The sequence below is a fragment of the Aegilops tauschii genome, chromosome 1 (assembly GCF_002575655.3).
Source record: "Aegilops tauschii subsp. strangulata cultivar AL8/78 chromosome 1, Aet v6.0, whole genome shotgun sequence".
In the NCBI taxonomy this organism is placed as follows: domain Eukaryota; kingdom Viridiplantae; phylum Streptophyta; class Magnoliopsida; order Poales; family Poaceae; genus Aegilops; species Aegilops tauschii.
The window spans coordinates 311654864-311660873 of NC_053035.3; the positions used below are offsets into that span (position 1 = coordinate 311654864).

A 6010-nucleotide genomic window follows, 5' to 3' on the forward strand; every position below is an offset into this window, starting at 1 on the left:
GGACGGAACCGGTGGCTAGGCGAGGGAGCGCATACTTCTTCGGCGGCATGGCGGGCGGATCTTGGGAGAATGGCGGGAGCGGCGGGGGCGAAGGGGGTCGGCAATGGGAAAATGGAGGGAAAACCAGCCGGTGTCGCCGACATCGTGGGCCCATGCGCCTTTTCGCTTCAGTCGGTGCCCCCAGACGACCCCCGATGCGCTGGGTTCCGCATGGGTTCGCCGGTTGTTATTTCGGCCCAAACAGGCGAAAAACGAGGACCTGGGGGCGCGGCTGGGCCATTTTTCGACGCCAATGGTAAAAAAAGCGCCCTGAGGGGTTTAGGGTTTAGGGGTCTGTTGACGAGTGGCTGGAGATGCTCTTAGGGTCCTAGAATTAAGGATAGTCCCAACTTCACTTTGCTTATAATACTGTAGACAGTTGTTAAGATAACCATGCAGATACACATTCTAAACTTTACTGTCGCCACTGCCCTTTTCTTCATCTTCGCAGCTGTCACGGTATCCCCCGTCGAGAGACCAGACGCGCTGGAGGGCTCTCTCGTACATGTCCCGCCTCCGCGCCTCCAGCCGCCGCTCGCCGACCTGCTCCGCCAGCCAGTCCATATACTCCACCTGCCGCCGGCAAGACCAAGCACGACCCCATCAGACATCATCAGTCACTAAAAAGACTTCCTTAGGAGTCCTGCCCATTCTGTTTGCAGAATATGTTTTCACGACTGTCAGAGGCAAACACCACAAGAATTCAGAAGCCGCTACTGACCCATTCAGGCATGAGGGCGTGCGTGTGGCGCCGGGGCCTCCCGCTCTCCTCCATCCGCCGGTAGTGCTCCCGCACGGCGGCCAGCATGCCCTCCTCGCTCGGCAGAGCCGCTCTCCCGGACAGCACGCGCGCCACCCACTTGGCCTCCAGTTCGAACGACTGGAAGAGGATGGTCTGCTCTCAAAACAAGCACCATGCGCCATCAGCTCAATCAGCGCCCTCCGTGCTCTCTGAAGGTCTGAACACGGTGATGGTGTGAGATTTCCGTCGTACCTTGACCGGCAGTCCGACGAAGGAGAGATTCGGCGCGTACTTCGGGGGGAAGACGTGCTTGTACAGAGGCCCGACGCGGTTCTCGTCGTCCACGGTGAGCTCGTCCAGGTCCAAGAACGGGAAGTGGTAACGGTACCCTGTGCAGTAGAGAATCACGTCTGCCGCGACCGCTGCACCTTCAGCGAAGCGCACTTGGCCATCGTCTTGGATGCAATCCACCTGATGGACATTTAACCAGCGCGTGTTGATCCTGATCCACTGGAAAGGTAAGAGGTTTGATGGGAATAGGAAAATTCAGAATTCTTCTGAACCTCTGCGTGCATCCAAACATTCAGGTAGGGGTCGATTGAGATCTTCCCCAGCCTGTGTTCGTTCTGCCTTGACGCGATGTGCACCTCCTTGGTCACCTGTGAGATCTCTCTCGCGATGTCGATTCCGCTGGCTCCTAATCCTACCACAACAACGATCTGACGAGACATTAATCGGAGCCATTTCTTCAGAGAACCTGCATTTTCTTCTACTGCGAAGTGTGAAGTAGTACCTGATCTCGAAATGGCTCGGAAATGCGGTAATTGTGGCGTGCATTTGCTTTCCTCGCCACTTGTCGATTCCTGCATCGCAGAAATGAACATTGCTCTTATCTACCACCAGCTGAGTTTTGGTTTTGCTGATCTGAATTCTGAAGTCAGAAGACCTTTGAAGGCGTGAAACGAATGACACCGAACTCACCTGGGAGCTTGGGCACGAGGGGCACGGTGCAGTGCCCGTTGCAGACGACGACGGCGTCGAAGGCCTCCACGGCCACCTCGCCGTCCTCGCCCCGCCACGCCACGCTCCACCTCTCACCGCCTTCCCCGCGACGACCGAGGGGTGGCGACGCGCGCAGCACCTCGGCACGTAGCCTGACTGTTGGAACTAATTTTGTTATTAGTATTAAGCATTTAAGATTAGGTCACGTTTAATTTGTTGCATTGTATAATAGCCACGTAGAGATGCATTAGTCAGTCAAGTACAAAGAAACTTGCATGCTCGGCAACATGGCGTAGCGGCCGGATCAGTAGCACAAAGATAGAGCGAGTGCACGTGAGCAGATAGGCAAGCCAGGAGATGAGTGGCCATAGTCATGTACGTGTGTACTAGGTGACCAAGTGATCAGTGCATGTGAAGAGATGTGGCCTGCGTGCACATGTATCAGTGCGGTCAGATGTGTCGTATGAGGCTACATGCATGGTAAAATGACCCAGTCGTGTGGCCGTTGCGTGAACCTTGCGTGTAGCCAGAGTAGTTAGTTAAGATAAGCATGGATGCATCATGCATTAGCCGAGTTGTGTGGGCAGCTAGCTACGCGTGTGGATCAAGCTGTTAGTGGCTTGACCACGATAGCTATCTGTACGTGGGTGTGTAGTAGCTAGCTGTGTTGGGTGGCTATTTAAGCCCTTGTAATTGGGTTCATTTGTGAGAAGAGAAAGAGAGTCAAAAAAGGCACAAGTTGTGCGGTGCCAAAACTCCTGTGTGCTCTTCTTCTATCTTGTGTGCGTGAGTTCATCTCCTACCCTGGGCAGAGATAACACTTGGTATCAGAGCCATGGCCGGAGAAGGATCGCGCACTCCGTCACGCTCCCGGGGTCGACGGAGGGGCTCAATCTTGCCCATACGGAGTGGGCGAGGTTCGACGCGGCGGGGCTGCCGCAAGGCCCTTGTGTGTGGAGGTCCGGTTCTCTGTCGAGGTCAAGCTGCGTCACGATCGAAGGAGGACATGCTGCCCGATAAGTTGTGCCACCGGCGGCAAGGAGTTCGCCATCCATGCCGGAGTCGTCGACAAGGTGTGTCGCCGGCAACCATGATGTGGTGAAGGCGTTGGAGGTGCGCCTCTCATTGAAGCCAACGGCGAAGGCGGCAATCAGCGTGACAAGACGGCATCGGCGGCCGTCTACGTGTTGCGCCGACGACATCAACGACCATGGGCTTCAAGAGAGGAATAAACTATAACAAGATTAGGGAGGTGATTGTTGGAACTAATCTTGTTATTAGTATTAAGCATTTAAGATTAGGTCATGTTTAATTTGTTGCATTGTGTAATAGCCACGTAGAGATGCATTAGTCAGCCAAGTACAAAGAAAATTGCATGCTCGGCAACATGGCGTAGCGGCCGGATCAGCAGCACAAAGATAGAGCGAGTGCACACGAGCAGATAGGCAAGCCAGGAGATGAGTGGCCATAATCATGTACGTGTGTACTAGGTGACCAAGTGATCAATGCATGTGAAGAGATGTGGCCTGCGTGCACATGTATCAGTGCGGTCAGATGTGTCGTATGAGGCTACATGCATGGTAAAATGGCCAAGTCGTGTGGCCGTTGCGTGAACCTTGCGTGTAGCCAGAGTAGTTAGTTAAGATAAGCATGGATGCATCATGCATTAGCCGAGTTGTGTGGGCAGCTAGCTACGCGTGTGGAGCAAGCTGTTAGTGGCTTGACCACGATAGCTATCTGTACGTGGGTGTGTAGTAGCTAGCTGTGTTGGGTGGCTATTTAAGCCCTTGTAATTGGGTTCATTTGTGAGAAGAGAAAGAGTCGGAAAAGGCACAAGTTGTGCGGTGCCAAAACTCCTGTGTGTTCTTCTTCTATCTTGTGTGCGTGAGTTCATCTCCTACCCTGGGCAGAGATAACACTTGGTATCAGAGCCATGGCCGGGGAAGGATCGCGCACTCCGTCACGCTCCCCGGGTCGCCGGAGGGGCTCAATCTTGCCCATACGGAGTGGGCGAGGTTCGACGCGGCGCGGTTGCCGCGAGGCCCTTGTGTGTGGAGGTCCGGTTCTCTGTCGAGGTCAAGCTGCGTCACGATCGAAGGAGGACATGCTGCCCGGTAAGTTGCGCCACCGGCGGCAAGGAGTTCGCCATCCATGCCGGAGTCGTCGACAAGGTGTGTCGCCGGCGACCATGATGTGGTGAAGGCGTTGGAGGTGCGCCTCTCATTGAAGCCAACGGCGAAGGCGGTAATCGGCGTGACAAGACGGCATCGGCGGCCGTCTACGTGTTGCGCCGACGACATCAACGACCATGGGCTTCAAGAGAGGAATAAACTATAACAAGATTAAGGAGGTGATTGTTGGAACTAATCTTGTTATTAGTATTAAGCATTTAAGATTAGGTCACGTTTAATTTGTTGCATTGTGTAATAGCCACGTAGAGATGCATTAGTCAGCCAAGTACAAAGAAAATTGCATGCTCGGCAACATGGCGTAGCGACCGGATCAGCAGCACAAAGATAGAGCGAGTGCACGCGAGCAAATAGGCAAGCCAGAAGATGAGTGGCCATAATCATGTACGTGTGTACTAGGTGGCCAAGTGATCAATGCATGTGAAGAGATGTGGCATGCGTGCACATGTATCAGTGCGATCAGATGTGTCGTATGAGGCTACATGCATGGTAAAATGGCCAAGTCGTGTGGCCGTTGCGTGAACCTTGCGTGTAGCCAGAGTAGTTAGTTAAGATAAGCATAGATGCATCATGCATTAGCTGAGTTGTGTGGGCAGCTAGCTACGCGTGTGGATCAAGCTGTTAGTGGCTTGACCACGATAGCTATCTGTACGTGGGTGTGTAGTAGCTAGCTGTGTTGGGTGGCTATTTAAGCCTTTGTAATTGGGTTCATTTGTGAGAAGAGAAAGAGAGTTAGAAAAGGCACAAATTGTATGGTGCCAAAACTCATGTGTGCTCTTCTTCTATATTATGTGCGTGAGTTCATGTCCTACCCTGGGCAGAGATAACACTGACGCGCCGGGCGACGCCGGACTCCTCGGCGAACGCGCGCAGGAAGGCGAGCACCTCCTGGTGGCCCGGGAACGTGCGCGGGTCCCCGGCGAAGACCCTGCCCACGAGGCTCTCGTGGCCCGAGAAGCCCATGAGCTCGCGCGGGAGGTTCGTGCGCAGCGACGCGTACAGGCTGCCATGGACGGCGGCGCCCAGCGGATCCGTTTCGTCGGCTCGCGGGTCGTAGGCCCAGGTACCGCCCACGCGGTCCGAACGCTCGAAGACCGTGACGGCGTGGCCTTCGCGGAGCAGCTCGCGTGCGGCCTCCAGCCCCGCCGCGCCTGCGCCCACCACGGCCACCACGCGCGCGCGGGGCATTCGGTCCACCTCCTGGGCGGGTGAGCTCTGCAGTGATCTGTCCATGGTGAGGTCGTGGAGGACGGTAGGTGTGGAGGTTCAGCACAGGGCCTGATCAGATCAGATGTGTTCTGCCATGGAGCTTGTTACGCCATGAGGCCATGACTGTTGTTGGTTTTGTCACGGTTTAGTCAAAGTTTGTCAACTTAGGGCATCTCGAACGCTGACCGCAAATTTACGCCTTGCGTCCGTCTCACTGGTGGCGGAGCGATCGAGGGCCCACGCGGTGGCGAGGTCCGGGTTGGACCCATTCCGGCGCCGTGCCGGTCTTGCAAACGAGGAGCGGCGAGCGGTGTTGCGCTGGTCGTATCGTGCCCGCTACCGCGATGTGCGCTCCTCCTCGGAGACGATAGCCCTGGAGCCCGAGGGACCACCGACACCACCGCCTCCGAGGCAATGAAGGATGCGATTCGCGTCTTCCTTATCGCCGGCGGCAGCTCCTCCTTGATGGCTTGGCGATAATTGCGGCGGGGCGGTGAGGAGGGCCCGCCAATGCGTGCGTACCGATTGTTTGCCGGTGACGACGCGGTCTCGTCCTTGACGCGGCGTCCAATAATTTGGATGTTGAGGCCGCGACTGCGGGGGGAGGCGGGCTCCTCCTTGGCCCGTCGTGGTAGCGCGGCGGGGACGGTGGTTCCTTCTTGACCCGCGCCGGCGACGGTGGCACTGGGCCCATCTGACGGAGTGAGACCTCCGTGATGATTTCCAACTAACCGGCGAATTCTTCTTCTGTCAAAGCCGCCTCCGCAAGGAGGCGCGGCTGCCGCGGCGGCTTCTGGTCCTCGGTCGCCGGAGGAGAGGACGATCTCCT

The 6010-nt window shown here is 56.1% G+C and overlaps 1 pseudogene; it reads right to left on the reverse strand.

Annotated features, from left to right (window-relative positions):
• Positions 1 to 395: 395 nt before the first annotated feature.
• Positions 396 to 5352, reverse strand: LOC109759532 (flavin-containing monooxygenase FMO GS-OX-like 2; annotated as a pseudogene).
• Between the last annotated feature and the right edge of the window lie 658 nt (positions 5353 to 6010).